Raw genomic sequence first — 13,958 nt, forward strand, 5'->3', positions numbered from 1 at the left:
GAGCGGCTGATTAGTGGCATGCGGCAGGGAGTGGAGTACGTTTTCTGGACGCCGCAGCTCATCATGAGTTAGATGACCAGTGGTGTCCCTCACCTATTGTACCCGTTCAGCCAAATTTGGTGGAACTGGGAAAAGCTGGCAAGGAAATGCCAAAAATGTCAACATTTTTGTGCAATTCAGTGTTGCGCCAAAATGCTGCAACTAGTCAAAGCAATTTATGTAAATGCTTGGATGAATCGGGGCTTTTGCTTTAAAACTAGGAAGCCAGTGGCGGTACAATGTCAAGTGCGGGGCAACTGTAAGACACAAATTACGTGCCATGATTTTTACAGAATTTAATTTGCAAGACTTCTCTCACTTTAAGTCACATTTTTACTAAAGTTAATGGCAAAATTGGAAACCTCTGGTCCCCGTTATGTCTACTTCCATGTACAACTAAGATGGCACTTGAGTGCAGCTTTGGCACAAGTCATAGGAAATAATTCTCCATACGAGAAATATGTATTTGGCTACTTTAGCAGAAGTGGTAGGCAATGGCTGGTTGGACATGCTAAGATGTGTAGTTCCATCCAAGATGGCAATGGTGCCATGTCTGCTGTGTTCTATGGCAGTGTTCTCAACCTGCGGTACACATACCCGAAGTGTTCACCTCATTGCTTTAAGGAGTGTCTCCTGTGGTTGAGAAACAAAAGCTTGTCCTACCACTGAGCTGTTTCATAAAGAAAAAAAAAGTTGGGGCAAGGTCTTCCTGCTGGCAGGAATGCTGTGGTGGGAAATCTTACCGCGGGTCGATGGCGTTGCCTATACTGGAAGTGGACTTATTATACTAAGGACTTCATAAATATCATTATATGGGGGGGCATATTATATTGGGAGGGGACCTTAAATTGAGGGCTCTATGGATGTCATAAAGGGAGGACCATTTTAATGAGGGCGCTAAGAATGTCATATACGGAGGGGGCCTATTATACCGAGAAGGTAATAGTTGTCATTACATCGGGGGCATATTATACATGGGGACCTTTTATTTAGCGCCATACAGAAGTCATAATTGGAGCTCTGTTATAACGAAGGCACTAAGGATATCATTATACAGAGGGTTGTGTTTAGATAAAAACTGGAATGACAATACACAATACAGTCTTATCCGTATTACAAAGGATCGAATAAGGGGTTTGCTCACCTGGGGGTTGTTAGTCACAACCTCTTTATTAGCTTTTCAGCAAAGACGGCTGCTGAAATCCCACCAAACAGATAGTCCAACCTTGGGAATGAAAGTGGATATAAAACCAGAGCTGCTGAGGATCCAATATATGTTAGGAAACCAGATGCGGTATGTATGTTGTTTTATTTGTCAACGCGTTTCGAGGTGATCAAGCCTCTTCATCAGGACAAATACTACAATTGTGGTTTGTCCTGATGAAGAGGTATGATCACCTCAAAACGCGTTGACAAATAATATCACATATATACCGCATCTGGTTTCCTATTGTATATTGGATCCTCGGCAGCGGGGGTTTTAGATCTACTTAAATCTCCAAGTTTGCTTAATATATGGAGGGGGGCTATTATACTGAGGATGTCATAGGTATCATGATATGGGGGGGGCAAATTATACTGAGGGGGGCTTTTATTTAGGGCTCTATAGGTGTCATAATGGGAGGGCCTTACAGTGAGGGCAATAATTATGTCATTATACAGAGTGTGGTCTATTACACTGAGGACTCAATAGGTGTCATTATATGGAGAGCTTATCATTCTTGGTAGGGGGTCTTATATTAGGGCACTATGGATGTTATAATAGGAGGTTCATTATAATGTGGGCGCTAAGGATGTCATACTGATGTCACGCTGAAGTCTGGGGGTGCAAGAGCATGGATGTCAATATACGATGGATGCAATGATACAAGGGAGCTTGCATGTCTGACAATGTTATGGGAGTCTAATGTTACAATGTATAGGGATTGGTCTATATTAAGAGGGTTTGGCCTCGGTTCTTTTTATTTTTTTTTTCTTAATGTCGTCTGGTGTGTATTTATTTGGTGAATTTATTTTGGTGTCATATATATGTATGCTGTAGGTTGGGGAGAGTTATCAATAGGAGGGGCAGTAGGTAAAAATTTTGCGCGGTGCATTACGGTTGCCACTTTGCCTCCACTACCATTGCGACGGTACTGGAATCAGCTATAGGGGAACACATCTGAAAACTGTTGTCACTAGGAGGTACTTGTCTTAAGAAGAAGTGGACTGTAGCCCATGGCATTATGACGCACCGGCACCAAACATCCGATTATGTCTGCGTGAATTATCACAATATTGTTTCACTTCCTATTCCGGCTTACGTATAGCTGATTGCAGAGGTTCCTTTTTACTTTTGAAAATTTTTGCAAGAAAATCTTACAACAGATCTGAAGAATATGTGATAAACAAATAAAACCTGATGTACTGCTTGACATTACTGTACTGCGGAGATTTCCCAAAGGCATATCTTACCCGCGCACCAGGGGACAAAAGAGTTAATAGTCTGTCTGCCTTGTAGAACACTCACGCCCCCATAACATTTTAGGAGATTCCCCATTGACATAGCAAACTTACAAATACATACACTAAGTACTCACACAAAAGGGCAGGGAGCCTTTCTTCTGCTGCAGTTTGATAGCACAGGCTCTCCCCCACCCACGGCTGTAACCCTTTCATTGCCTTGTCAGCGGGTATGTGTGGGAGAATGGGACAGGCTTGGCCCAGTCTTACCTAAAATTTAATCTGGGTTTAGGAGATGTATGGACAGCAGCCAGACATACATACTAAGGATGAAGGGGAGGGAGGCAGTATAAAGAAGGAGGCCCAGAGGGTGGAGAGAGAAGTGAAAAATGGGACCAGGAGAATAATATATTATGAAGAAGACAGATGCTTCAGCCGCTGGAATCTACACTGTGCTAATAAGCTTGCCATGATGCAGACCAAAGATGCTTACATTTGAAGCATCCGAGGGTATATTAGAGCACAGTATGGTTGGTGTCCGGCTCTACTACACCCAATGCCATAAATGTACCATTCACATTGGGCAAAGATCTGTGGGCAAGAAATATAGAATGTCAGCGAGAAACCGTTGTTCTACAATTCGACCCCCCTCCCTACAAATGTGGAGCCAGATACGCTACGTCCAGAACATAGAGTCAAGGCCATAATACATGAGAATACATGTGTGCCTGATTAAGGTTCCTCTCTCACCCTCCACCCGTCTGCTCTCTCCCCACTCTCCTTTCTTGTTTTCAGATGTTTGGCCTGGAGATTCTCTCCAGGAAGTTAGTGTTCCTTCCCCTCTAGAGAGAGCCAAAGAGAAGGGGGTGGGAGACAAAAAGGGAAGACTGAAAGGGGAATTTAGGAGAGAGTGAGGGGAAAAGTGAAGTATGAGAATTTAAAAAGGTGAGGGATCCATAGAAATGCAATAGAAGAGTAATGAGTGATGACGAGAGATGGAGCAGATAAAGAGAAGGAGTAAGAGGAAGATGGCCAATAAGTAATGTAGATGTGCATTCCGGGGGGAGAATTGGGGTAAACTAGAACCTTTATGGACAGGCTTGCTAATGGTGCACTTACAGAGGTCAATTTCAGGAGTTGCACAATATCCAAGTCGTTCAGCGTTTGTTTACCCCCCTCTTTACAAAGCTAAAGAACAATGATTGGGAAAGAATGATTGCTAATACAACTGTTATGCCTCCTCCCCCCCCCCGTACAGTATCGTTATTAGCAGCACATACCCAGTTTACATCGGGGATGTACCGCCGGTAATGATGGGTTTTTAACGGTATGAACGATTCAATCAGCCAATGAACAAGCATTCTGTTCGTTCGTTGGGTGATCGATGCCATGGTTACATATGCAGATAATCAGCGTCCATACGAAGGAGCGTTTCTACTTGTCTAAATGCACCATGTCTGCAGAAATATTTATGAACAAATACACTGATAACGTAGGTGTCCTAACTATGAATGTAATGGACACAATATGTTGGCTAGACCCACTAGAGATATAATGTGTAGGTGTGTTCCCTTCTTGATTAGATGTTTTGTCGAATTCTTATGTCACCCCATTTTTCCCCAGATATATCATGGCAGAAGTATTTTGTTTTTTTTTCTTTCCTCCATGGGAGTTAGAAGTTTCTGTTCTAGATCCTTATGTTATTGGCGGATTTAAGGACTAAAATTTTATAGGACAGATACTATATATATTGATTACCATGTCAGAAAAGTGATTACTGATATAAGATACATTCAAAGGAAGCTAAGTACATGTCCGTTCCATAGACCATACTTTTGAACCTTGGGTAAGCAAATAATTCCATCTTGAAGTTTCGAAGATATTTTTGATGCAACCAAATTGACTATATGAAGAAATGTGGTCAATATGGATATAAAATATTTGTTGTCAGAAGAAAAATCAACCTGCTAGCTAACGATAACGATATCGTTGCTTTTAGTTAACGATATCGTTGCTTTTTGTGACATAGAAACGATATCGTTAAGGAAATCGTTATGTGTGACAGCGACCAACGATCAGGCCCCTGCTGGGAGATCGTTGGTCGCTGAGGAAAGTCCAGAACTTTATTTCCTCGCTGGACTTCCCGCTGACATCGCTGGATCGGCGTGTGTGACGCCGATCCAGCGATGTCTTCACTGGTAACCAGGGTAAACATCGGGTTACTAAGCGCAGGGCCGCGCTTAGTAGCCCGATGTTTACCCTGGTTACCAGCGTAAACGTTAAAAAAACAAACACTACATACTTACCTTCAGCAGTCTGTCCCCGGCGCTCTGCTTCTCTGCACTCCTCCTGCATCCTGTGTCAGCGCCGGCCAGCCGGAAAGCAGAGCGGTGACGTCACCGCTGTGCTTTCTGGCTGACCGGCGCTGACAGTGCAGAGGAAAGCACAGCGCCGGAGGACAGACAGCTGAAGGTAAGTATGTAGTGTTTGTTTTTTTAACGTTTACGCTGGTAACCAGGGTAAACATTGGGTTACTAAGCGCGGCCCTGCGCTTAGTAACCCGATGTTTACCCTGGTTACCGGGGACCTCGGGATCGTTGGTCGCTGGAGAGCTGTCTGTGTGACAGCTCTCCAGCGACCAAACAGCGACGCTGCAGCGATCGACATCGTTGTCGGTATCGCTGCAGCGTCGCTTAATGTGACGGTACCTTTAGGTATTAGGTATGTGTGGCCAGCTTAAGATCAAGTGTCAGCCGGCCATACACACAAAATATAAGTCTGGGCATGATAAGATCAGTATAGTGGAGTTTGCTGAAATATATTAAGTATAATGCTACCTTAAAAAGAAAGAAATATACAGATCAACGTGTTTGACCAAGAGGTACTCTTATCCTCTCTCTAATTTATAAGAATGCTGGGCACAGCCAAGCGGAGAAGTGTTCTCAATGGGGAGAAGGTAACAAGCAGCTGCCAGACACCGCTGAAAAAACTACTAACAGTATGTTAAAAATCCAACCCAATATACAATGTCATAGAAAAGTTAAGATAGATGGTTGACTGGTCCTGCCAAAGTTGACTTGTTCGACTAACATCTGTTGAATGTCTATGGCCAGCTTAAAAATATGTGACTTTTGGAAGACAATGCAAAGCACAAATGCTAACATGAGGAATACATAAGAAGGAGAAAGAGGCGACTGGAAGAACATAAGTAACAGTTAATCAGAGTTAGACTTCATGCACATTGTAGCGCTGTGTGCATGGAACCCATTAAAAAGTACATGGGGTCCCTGCAGCTCCGTTCTCCAGACTAACACTCTGTGCCGCCTTTATGGCACTTTTGGATGTAACCATATTATGTCAATTTTCTCTCCAAAAACAATGCTTGTATACCCCCATTAGGCCAGCTCACACATTCCCGTTTTTGTTCAGTCAGTGCAGAGACTTCAGGACCAGCCGATGGTCTCCTGACCAGGACTAAACAGTCTCATTGGCAGATATGAGGCTGTCAAGTTGGGGTCAGGAGCATGGCGGTGCGGAGATTGCAGTCTGTTCCACATCCGTGAAACTCGGACATATGAAGCCAGACTGACACAGCATTTTGATAGAGCATAGAGGTGTTGTTTTCTGTTGTATTCTATACAAAAATATTCTGCATCCCTCCATATCAATTTTGGGAGGATAATCGTGTTAATTACTTTTAAATGTTGAACAAGATCACACAAAAAAAAGGATTTTAAATAGAATGAAGACATCTGACACTAAGGCTATGTTCACACTTTGCGGATTTTGCTGCGGATTTTTCCGCAGCAGAATTCCAAAATCCGCAGTGAAAACTCGTTGCGGTTTTTACTGCGGATTTATCGCGGTTTTTACTGCGTTTTCTTCTGCGGATTTTCATCTGCAGTTTTCTATTGGAGCAGGTGAAAATCCGCAGAAAAGAAGTGACATGCTGCGGAATGTAATCCGCAGCGTTTCCGCGCGGATTTTTCTGCAGCATGTGCACAGCGTTTTTTGTTTCCCATAGGTTTACATTGGAATGTAAACTCATGGGAAACTGCTGCGGATCCGCAGCGGTCAAATCCGCTGCGGATCCGCAGCAAAATCCGCAAAGTGTGAACATAGCCTTATACTAAGTGTGGTATGCAGTGCTGTAGTGTGTGTCCCATTTCAGGAGCTGTAAAACTATAACACCCAAAGGATGAAGACTGCACTAAAAGATGAAGACTCACATGCAAAGAAGAACAACAATGTATTAGAACATCCATAACGTAAGACAAGGATAGAAGATGAGTAAAAGAACAAGCAATACTCAACAATATAGTCTGCAATTTACACTAACCACTCACAAAAACGCTCTCACTTCCCTTCTCACTCTCTGGGCTCCGTTTCCGCTGTGCCCCCTCCTCCTCCCACAACTCAATGCAGACATGCTGTACTACACCCCCCCTATACTTGGCTGACCTCATACTTCCTGGCGTGACTACCAGCTGTGCCCGGCAAAATGCCACTTCCTGTCACTAGCACTCACGGGTAGACAATTCAGATTCTCACTTCCTGAAAACTAGCCCCCTACTTTTTGTATTATTTAAATGCACATTTTATATCTCAATAACACAACTTGAGGATGTAAGTCCCAGTCTGTGTTTTTACTGGTGTTTTTTTTTTTTTTTTTGCAGATACAGTGCTGAATTTCCTGGAAATATACAGGGTGAAATGAACCCGAAAGACTCCTAGATTCCAGGAATTCCACCCCCAGACAGACAGGTGAAAAAAAAAGCTACATACATGACAGCTACAAACAACTAATCACTTTGAAAAGCTAAGGCTAGGTTGAATTCATGCTTTTTTTTACATCGGGAGTATATCTCCGATGTCCCCACAGGCCACCATTTCCTAAAAAGTCTACTTTTGGCATACAATCTGCTGGTATGCGCAGGCATACCTTTTCTTCTCTAGTAAAGGTGTGCACAGTTTATTTTGTTTTCCTATGCAGATGGACATAATTAATAAAACTTTTGAAGTGCGACATACTTTTTTACAGTGTTAGCCTTTAGGAGATATTTCCCATTATGTACCAATACTACAGGATATGACGTAGGCTTCCACTCGAGGTAATATAAGGAGATACCCGTCACGCTTATCTCCAACGTAGGCTCAAAACGAGCTGGAAACAGAGGATAAGTCATTTAAAAAAAATATGCTGCTAGACCAGGGAGCCTATGCAGTTGGATCTGGAGATACCCTTGACACCTACGTCCAACATAGGCCCAAACCGGGCTGGAAACAGAGCCTACACCATACAAAAAAACCTACACTGCTAGACCAGGAAGCCTATGCAGTTGGATCAGGAGATACCCTTGACGCTTACGTCCAACATAGGCCCAAAACGAGCTGGAAACAGAGCCTAAGCCATACAAAAAACCCACACTGCTAGACCAGGAAACCTATGCAGATGGATCATGTTTCTAGTCACATTCATTGTAAAGATGAGAAAGCTAAACAGTCATAGTAACTTCAGCCATCAGTGTCAACTATGACAAGTAATACACAGAAAACTCTGCACTCTCCAAAACTTCATATAAGACTTAATTCACAAAACAATAGATAATCTAAAAACAAGTGATAAGTCTGATGACACTTTTTGGTCATGGGACTTCCTCTGGCCACCAGAAAGTCCAATCTATCACATGGCATTAATTTTGCCTGGTGCTTGGTGGTGTATACTGTGTGTTATGCTCATAAAGTAGGCATGTATACAGCACAAAACGCCCAGAAAAAAACTATCTCCATGGCGTAACACATTGGGCAAATGGATGGTCTGAGGAAGGCCCCTAAGGCCAAACATGTTCACTAACTGTTTATTCATGAAACACTGCACAATGCACAAAGTCATATGATGTTGGGTGTGTGCAGAGCTTTTTAATGCATATCTTAATCTTATTGCAAGCACCTTGCAAATACCAGAGTGGGGAGCTCCAGCCATGAAATTGGAAACCTTAAAAGTCTAGTGTAAAGGAGGTTTCGCCATCATCAGACACCAGACAAGGATTCTTTAATGTTAAGGTACCTTCACACATAACGATATCGTTAACGATATCGTTGCTTTTTGTGACGTAGCAACGATATAGTTAAGGAAATCGTTCTGTGTGACAGCGACCAACGATCAGGCCCCTGCTGGGAGATCGTTGGTCGCTGAGGAAAGTCCAGAACTTTATTTCGTCGCTGGACTCCCTGCAGACATCGCTGGATCGGCGTGTGTGACACCGATTCAGCGATGTCTTCACTGGTAACCAGGGTAAACATCGGGTTACTAAGCGCAGGGCCGCGCTTAGTAACCAGATGTTTACCCTGGTTACCAGCGTAAAAGTAAAAAAAACAAACAGTACATACTTACCTACCGCTGTCTGTCCCCGGCGCTCAGCTTCTCTGCACTCCTCGTGCACTGGCTGTGAGCGTCGGTCAGCCGGAAAGCAGAGCGGTGACGTCACCGCTCTACTTTCCGGCCACTGTGCTCACAGTCAGTGCAGAGGAGTGCAGAGAAGCGGAGCGCCGGGGACAGACAGCGGTAGGTAAGTATGTACTGTTTGTTTTTTTTACTTTTACGCTGGTAACCAGGGTAAACATCGGGTTACTAAGCACGGCCCTGCGCTTAGTAACCCGATGTTTACCCTGGTTACCGGGGACCTCGGGATCGTTGGTCGCTGGAGAGCTGTCTGTGTGACAGCTCTCCAGCGACCAAACAGCGACGATGCAGCGATCGACATCGTTGTCGGTATCGCTGCAGCGTCGCTGAGTGTGACGGTACCTTTAAGGTACCTTCACACATAACGATATCGTTAACGATATCGTTGCTTTTTGTGACGTAGCAACGATATCGTTAAGGAAATCGTTCTGTGTGACAGCGACCAACGATCAGGCCCCTGCTGGGAGATCGTTGGTCGCTGAGGAAAGTCCAGAACTTTATTTCGTTGCTGGACTCCCTGCAGACATCGCTGGATCGGCGTGTGTGACACCGATCCAGCGATGTCTTCACTGGTAACCAGGGTAAACATCGGGTTACTAAGCACAGGGCCGCGCTTAGTAACCCGGTGTTTACCCTGGTTAAAAGTGTAAAAGTAAAAAAAACAAACACTACATACTTACCTACCGCTGTCTGTCCCATCGGGTTACTAAGCACGGCCCTGCGCTTAGTAAACCGATGGTTACCCGGGGACCTCGGGATCGTTGGTCGCTGGAGAGCTGTCTGTGTGACAGCTCTCCAGCGACCAAACAGCGACGCTGCAGCGATCAACATCGTTGTCGGTATCGCTGCAGCGTCGCTGAGTGTGAAGGTACCTTAAGTGACTGAAATTAGCATATTCTGATTAATTGAAAAAGTTCAAAAAGGTCCTGGATAACATTCTTTAAAAAATAAATAAATAACATGACAAATTTTAAGTGCTTGGTATCTGGAGTTGAGTTCAAGGAATATATTTTGATTGCCATATTTGGAGTCGGGAACAAATTTTTCCCCTAACATAGGGTCTTTGTTAATCCCGAGAAAGTTAATGGGCCTGTGTACCCTTTTTTAAACTTGTCAACTATGCAACTATACATGGATCCTGTCCTGATAAACTACAGTCAGGAGACTATACATTATATACACCCTTCACTATGTGACCCTGTCCGGATAATCTATATTCAGGAGATCACTGTACAATATATAGGGATCCAGCACTGTGTGATCTTGTCCTCATAATCTACATTCAGGAGATCACTGTACATTATATAGATACCCAGCACTGTGTGATCCTGTCCTCATAATCTACAGTCAGGAGATCACTGTACATTATATAGGAATCCAGCACTGTGTGATCCTGTCCTGGTTATCTACAGTCAGGCGATCACTGTACACTACAGTTAAGTCCATATATATTTGGACAGAGACAACATTTTTCTAATTTTGGTTAAAGACATTACCACAATGAATTTTAAACAAAACAATTCAGATGCAGTTGAAGTTCAGACTTTCAACTTTCATTTGAGGGTATCCACATTAAAATTGGATGAAGGGTTTAGGAGTTTCAGCTTCTTAACATGTGCCACCCTGTTTTTAAAGGGACCAAAAGTAATTGGACAATTGACTCCAAGGCTATTTCATGGACAGGTGTGGGCAATCCCTTTGTTATGTCATTCTCAATTAAGCAGATAAAGTCGATTTGAGGTGTGGTGCTTGCATTTGGAAGGTTTTGCTGTGAAGTAAACATGCGGTCAAAGGAGCTCTCCATGCAGGTGAAATATGCCATCCTCAAGCTGCGAAAACAGAAAAAACCCATCCGAGAAATTGCTACAATATTAGGCGTGGCAAAATCTACAGTTTGGTACATCCTGAGAAAGAAAGAAAGCACTGGTGAACTCATCAATGCAAAAAGACCTGGGCGCCCACGGAAGACAACAGTGGTGGATGATCGCAGAATAATCTCCTTGGTGAAGAGAAACCCCTTCACAACAGCCAACCAAGTGAACAACACTCTCCAGGAGGTCGGCGTATCAATATCCAAATCTACCATAGAGAGAAGATTGCATGAAAGTAAATACAGAGGGTTCACTGCACGGTGCAAGCCACTCATAAGCATCAATAATGAAAAGGCTAGACTGGACTTTGCTAAAAAACATCTAAAAAAGCCAGCACAGTTCTGGAAGAACATTCTTTGGACAGATGAAACCAACATCAACCTCTACCAGAATGATGGAAAGAGAAAAGTATGGCGAAGGCGTGGTACAGCTCATGATCCAAAGCATACCACATCATCTGTAACACACGGCGGAGGCAGTGTGATGGCTTGGGCATGCATGGTTGCCAGGGGCACTGGGTCACTAGTATTTATTGATGATGTGACACAGGACAGAAGCAGCCGAATGAATTCTGAGGTATTCAGAGCCATACTGTGAGCTCAGATCCAGCCAAACTGATTGTTCATCTGTAGTATGAAACGACAACCAATGACCCAAAACAAAGTCAAAGCAACCCAGGAGTTTATTAAAGCAAAGAAGTGGAATATTCTTGAATGGCCAAGTCAGTCACCTGATCTCAACCCAATTGAGCATGCATTTCACTTGGTAAAGACGAAACTTCAGACAGAAAGGCCCACAAACAAACAGCAACTGAAAACCATCGCAGTGAAGGCCTGGCAGAGCATCAAAGGAAATACAGCGTCTGGTGATGTCCATGAGTTCAAGACTTCAGGCAGTCATTGCCAACAAAGGGTTTTCAACCAAGAACTAGAAATGAAAATTTTATTTAAAATTATTGAATCTGTCCAATTACTTTTGGTCCCTTTAAAAACAGGGTCGCACATGTTAAGGAGCTGAAACTCCTAAACCCTTCATCCAATTTTAACGTGGATGCCCTCAAATGAAAGCTGAAAGTCTGAACTTCAACTGCATCTGAATTGTTTTGTTTAAAATTCATTGTGGTAATGTCTAGAACCAAAATTAGAAAAATGTTGTCTCTGTCCAAATATATATGGACTTAACTGTATATAGAGATCCAGCACAGTGTGAGCAAGTGCTGATAATCTATAGTCAGGAGATCACTGTACATTATATAGATACCCAGCATTGTGTGATCCTGTCCTGATCATCTAGTGTCAGGAAATCATTGTACATTATATAGAGATCCAGCACTGTGTGATCCTGTCCTAATCTAATCACTAGGTTGCATATATATATCCTGCACCGTGTCATCATTTCCTGGTAATTTGCACCACAGTGAACTGCAGAGAAACCCAGCAATGACTCAGGGACTTGTGCGTGGCCCGGGCCCACACACGCTCACACACCAGGACACAGAATAATTTCCATGTTCTCCACATGTGTGAGGTTTTACTACAAGGACTGTGACTCTATATTTAGGTATAAACATGAACTACACTCCAAAAACAGATCCGTGTGCTTCCAATTAACACTTCTAGTGGGAAGATGTAACTCGTTCTGTGCCACTGTGCCAGAAATATGCTGGTGAAGACAGTTCCATGATCCCCCTCTTGGGACCTCTCTACCATAAGCTCTGGCACAATTCTACTTAAAGGGATTGCAAACTACTGGACAACCCCAGTTTCATCACTTCAAGATCCTAACTCAAGTAAAACCAATTTATACTCATCTCCAGTAGTTGTGATGTTCCAGCGATGTCAGCATTACTGTTCCTGGTGAGTGACGTGACTTGTCGTCACTCTCCTGGATCGTCAACATCTCTAGAATGGCACCGCTGCAGTAGGTGAGTATCCACTGTTTTTATTTTAATTGGGGTCCTGAATTGATTACACTGGGGTTGACCAGTAGCAGACTACCCTTTTAAAAGATATTTCCAAATTTGCCTCAAAATATTAGTAATGGATAGAGTTGAGCGAATATGTTCGGAATCGGTCGCCGAATCTGAATTTGCCATATTCGTGCAGAATTTATGTTTGACGATCGATTCCAAACATATTTGGTCATTTCTACTCCCATTGACTCCAATGATGTTCAGTGAATATTGCAAATACACTATTCGTTGCCGATTGCAATCGGAACCGAATTCTGAAAACTTAGCTCAACTTTACTAATGGGTCACAATGTAAACTGCAAATTTAACCGTAAATTTGTGTAAAAAAAAAAAAAAGAAAGTTTATGAATAGTTAGGATCAAGAAAATGGAATACTTTGATACAGACTGCACAATTTGCATTAGATTAGGAACACAGGCCCAGGGAGTCCCTGTGGGACAATTATGGTTAACACTAATTTATATCATATAAATCTACTATATAATTGTCTAAGGGTCACTTCCGTCTGTCTGTCTTTCTTTCTGTCACGGATATTCATTGGTCGCGGCCTCTGTCTGTCATGGAAATCCAAGTCGCTGATTGGTCACAGCAAAACAGCCACGACCAATCAGCGACGGGCACAGTCCGGAAGAAAATGGCCGCTCCTTACTCCCCGCAGTCAGTGCCCGGCGCCCGCATACTCCCCTCCAGTCACCGCTCACACAGGGTTAATGCCGGCGGTAACGGACCGCGTTATGCCACGGGTAACGCACTCCATAACCGCTGCTATTAACCCTATGTGTCCCCAACTTTTTACTACTGATGCTGCCTATGCGGCATCAATAGTAAAAAAATGTAATGTTAAAAATAATAAAAAAACAAAAAACCTGCTATTCTCACCCTCCGTAGTCCGACGATGTGCTCGCGCCTGCACCCATCTTCCGTTCCCGGCGATGCATTGCAAAATTGCCCAGAAGACTTAGCGGTCTCGCAAGACCGCTAAGTCATCTGGGTAATTTTGCAATGCATCCTGGGAACGGAAGATGGCGGCAGCTGCGTGCGTATCGCCGGAGCTAAGCTGGATCCCATGGGGTGAGTATATAACTATTTTTTATTTTAATTACTTTTTTAACAGGGATATGGTGCCCACACTGCTGTATACTACGTGGGCTGTGTTAGATACCGCGTGGCT

General features: G+C 43.4%; 1 protein-coding gene across 4 annotated transcripts in view; it reads right to left on the reverse strand.

Moving 5' to 3' along the window:
• RARA (retinoic acid receptor alpha) overlaps positions 1–13,958 on the reverse strand; it is a 157,714-nt gene that overhangs the window by 117,571 nt on the left and 26,185 nt on the right. The window contains exon 1 of one of the 4 annotated variants that reach the window (XM_069751622.1): positions 2,619–2,639. The exons of the other annotated variants lie outside the window; for them this stretch is intronic. The gene's annotated coding sequence lies outside the window, so the exon portion shown is untranslated. Of the gene's footprint in view, positions 1–2,618; positions 2,640–13,958 lie in introns of those variants that run through there. 4 annotated transcript variants of the gene reach the window in all.

Source organism: Ranitomeya imitator, chromosome 2 (genome assembly GCF_032444005.1).
Source record: "Ranitomeya imitator isolate aRanImi1 chromosome 2, aRanImi1.pri, whole genome shotgun sequence".
NCBI lineage: Eukaryota > Metazoa > Chordata > Amphibia > Anura > Dendrobatidae > Ranitomeya > Ranitomeya imitator.